The 4,275-nt window shown below is 32.4% G+C and overlaps 1 long non-coding RNA gene across 1 annotated transcript; it reads right to left on the bottom strand.

Annotated features, from left to right (window-relative positions):
* Positions 1-2,651: 2,651 nt before the first annotated feature.
* Positions 2,652-4,275, bottom strand: LOC109082394. The gene is made up of 3 exons (XR_006157717.1): positions 4,134-4,275; positions 3,829-4,002; positions 2,652-2,712 (listed from the first exon to the last, which is right to left on the bottom strand). It is a non-coding gene; the product is annotated as an uncharacterized LOC109082394 (long non-coding RNA).

Here is a 4,275-nt window from a genome sequence, read left to right as displayed (position 1 = left end):
AAAGATGTCTATTTCGAATAAATGCTGTTATTTTGAACTTTCTATTTATCAAAAAATCATGTAAAAAGTGTTTTCCAACCATTTTCAACCTTGATTATAATAAAATGTTTCTAGAGCAGCAAATCAGCGTATTAGAATGATTTCTGAAGGATCATGTGACACTAAAAACTAAAGCCTAAAGCCTTCTGAAAATTCAGCTTTGCATCACAGGAATAAATTATAGTTTAAAATATATTAAAATAGAAAACTTATTTTAAATCGTAAAAACATTTCACAATATTACAGTATTTATTGTATATTTGAACAAATAAAAGCAGCCTTGGTGAACATAAAAGACTTCTTTCAAAAACATTAAAAATCTTAACAACCCAAAACTTTTTATTGCATTTTAAACTGAAAGCTAAACATTATGTGGATGAGAACACCTGTTGACACATGCCACTTCAAACCAAGACCCACGCTTGGGTTTTTGAAGGACTTCACAGCCGGTGATAAACACTGTTTACTCCAGCTATCATGCTAATCTAAACCAAGCCAAACGAAACAGGATCCAGAGTCCAGCACAGGCCTGAAAAAAATGTGTGAGATACAGAATGAAAATGTTGCTTTTTAAAAATGCCTGAGAGAGGGACACAGTGTGCAAAAACAATATCAGCAATTTCATTATGACACGCTTGACTGCGAATGAACTTCAACACTGTCTTAGCGGGAGACCAGTTGAAGTGTGAGGTGTTAAACTGAAGGAACTTCATTTTGCATTTGATAATAAAACACTTAAAAATTAAGTGTGTATTTTTTTTTATGAAAATATAAATTCAATACACTATGAATAAGCGCCTGCATAACAAATGATGTTTGTGGATGGGACTTCCTGTTTTCTGTTTAAGTAGGAGACATGCGTGGGTCTTCTGATTTGAGTCAGCAAATGCGAGGCCTGAGAGGAGATATAATGTAAAAAGTATTACGCTGTCAAAATGAAAAGATCACAGCAGTCAATTCTGCTCAGGCAAGTGAAATTCTATGCAAAATCTTCATGAATCTGTGGGATGCTGCTAGTGACACAAAAATGACACACTTCACCTTTAAATGCACAGCATGCTGTAATCTTACAGGGTTTTGAGACTAAAAGACACAATGTTCATTTCCAATGGAACTGCATTTGTTTGATTTCATTTTGTTTCTTCTTTTGCTTTCTTGTAAAGCGAGCCGCTGAAGCCCTGAAAACTCTGACATCATCATGCTGAAACACCATATGTTGTACTGCCTCTTCTTGAGTTAGTGATCAAACAGACAGTCTGGTGAAGTGGAGAGTGTTTGGCATTTTTGCCTATCCCTACAGCAATCGAGAGCCTGTGATGTAGTCACCCAGGCTTCTAAAGACAATGAGATGTGTGTAGCCCTGCTGCTTTATCACAGTAATAGTATGATCAAAATATCAGATTTTAGAGGGCACTCCAATCCCCTTTCTGTGCTGTCTCCTTTGTAGAGAAAGAGAGGGGCAGACCAGAACCACATGCTCTCTTAAAACTAACACAGAGTCTTAAAAAGGGAAAGTCCGCATTATAAATAAAAAAATTATATGTCATTTACTTATTCTCGTATTTATTTACCAGCTATATGACTTTGTTTCTCTGAGGAACACAAACAAAGATATTTTGAAAAACAGAGTGCTTTTGTCCACACACTATTAGAGATCAGAGTGGGAGACTAATGGAGTTGTTCTGGAGCCTAGTAAAATTTGATAATAATAATAAATAATAATAATTGTATTATTTTTACAATTAAATAAAATTAAATGTATAATTAAAGAAATTAGTATATTTTTCTAATAATAAAAGTATTATTAAATAATGAGTCACCCCACAATTTTAGTACTAAACAACTATTTTTATTCATTATATAATAGTATATTATATGATTCATTTTAAAAAATAATCTATAATATTATAATAATTGTTGATTAATTATTTATAATGAATGACCACATTTATTAAGCATGTTGTAGTTATTATTACAACTGTTTATAAAGATTCATTCATTTGTTGAATAATAATTAATATCATAATGTAAAGAATGTATAATATTTTGTAAGATAAATCTTATAGATAATATAATCATAAAATCATAATACTAATTAATTCTTATTTTATTTTTATTATTATATTCGATTATATAATGGTTCACCTATTTAATGTAAAACAAATAAAACAGACAACAAAAGCTATTCATTTATATACCAATGTGCAGTTTATATATAACTCCTAATAATATAATAATCCTAATAATAATATAATACTTAAAATTACTTATTTTGTACCTTTTTTTTTTAACACCCAGATTATGCTACAGATCTACACATTGCTGAAACTAACATTATACAAACGAAATGAATTACACACAGCTTGTCTGGTCTTGAATTATAGAGTCTGATCTGTCAGAGATCTAACAGATACTAATCTTTGTCCTTTCTTTTTTTTTTTTTTTTTTTTTTTGTGACAGTGAAATGAACTTACAGAGAGATGAGAGAGAAGAGGAGAGAGAGGAGAGAGAGAGACAGGAAGTGTCTTACCTGTCTGGCTGATCAAACTCTTCAGAGGCAGGTGTAGCCGCAGCTCACACCGCAAACAGCCACACAGCTCATGTTGGCCTGCACCTCCGCAGAGTGCTGGGGGCCAAATCTCCACATGTATGCAGACCAACCAGAACTGCATCCTGGACACCAGCCAGTGAAAAAGGTAATTTAGTGACATCAACACAGACTGTTTGCCATCTCACATTGATCATAAATGATTTGCTATGGACACATCCAAGTCTCTCTCCATTCTTGAGCTCAATTTCACCTAATTAACATGATTAGGATAATCGCAAGCTGTGATAGCAAAGGAACAACTTCAGTTCCATAATCAAAGCCCACAGCTGGAACACTAGTACAGCACAGGTTTCTTTTGTGCTATTATATTAGTTTAGTATACATTAATTATTTGATCCTGAGAGACATGTCCTATGAAATGCATTCACAACACCGTTACAATGAAAATTTAAATACCATGGAAAAATACATAAGCATTAAGCATGATATTATATGATGATATGATATTATAAAAACAACAATGTAAAATTCTTTAATTAACAATATTAATAATATATATTTTTATAACAATATTGCTAATAAAGTTATTATAATTTGCAGTATAGTTGTAGCCATATTGTTTTATTATATATTATATTTTCACATTTTAATTATTATTAATAACTAAATAATAATAATTATTATTATTATTATTACTGTTGTTTTACATGTACACAATTTTCCTGCCCTGGTTATTTAATTTTTGACAGGGAACCAAATTATTATCATTATTATTATATTTAACAACATTCCTAACAAACCCCTCATAATCAACCTTAAACAAAAACTTTAATAATAAAATAAACACAAAACAGAAACTGGTCCTCTCTCGTCTTACACTGTCCTCAATCCTCCTTTTATCCTTCCGGAGCTCCTCCGTAGGATCGAGCTCCTCGTAGACTCGAGACCGTCTTCTCGGAAACAACAATCTAATCAAAAATTATTTAAACACAATTAATACCAATTAATTAATAATTAATAAACAACAAAAATTATATAAACATTAATTAATAACCATTTTATAACTAATAAAATAATAATAATTAGCCATAATTACTATTTTACTTTCATAATAATACATAATAACACTAACATAATAATAATAAGGCTAATATTAATAATAAACAATTGTTTTATTGTTATTATTATTATACTTTTCTCCCTTGGTCAGAGCCCCCTGTATCATGACCTCTCTTCACCTCCAGCTCTGTGATCAGTGTCTTGAGCTCAGTTTCTGCATTGATATATGAGGTCAAAGGGGAAAACAGGCTGCTGTCTCTGTCAAGCCACAACCTCAGACACTGCCTGAACCTCATGGGCCTTCTTACAGTTCATAAACTCATCCGGTCTAATAACTTCGTCTGATGACACTCCTGTGGGAATAACAGACAGTGCATGAATTATATGCATCTAATCACCTGAATGTGACATGCATAACAATCCCAATAAAGATCCAGTGGAATGTAAATATGTATTTCAGTGCTTCTGATCTGACTGCAATAACCTTCTATAATGTCTCCAGTCATCAGTCTCAGATTCTGCATCAGATCTTCCAGCTGCATACAGACCCCCAGACCTGGTCAACAGTGGGCTTTCGCTGCCTTCAGCAGGGCTGATATGTCCACAAACCAAAGGTGGTGTTTTCC

This window comes from Cyprinus carpio, chromosome A4, assembly GCF_018340385.1.
Source record: "Cyprinus carpio isolate SPL01 chromosome A4, ASM1834038v1, whole genome shotgun sequence".
NCBI lineage: Eukaryota > Metazoa > Chordata > Actinopteri > Cypriniformes > Cyprinidae > Cyprinus > Cyprinus carpio.
The sequence above is the reverse complement of the archived record's forward strand: the minus strand, read 5'-3'. Positions and strand labels throughout refer to the sequence as shown.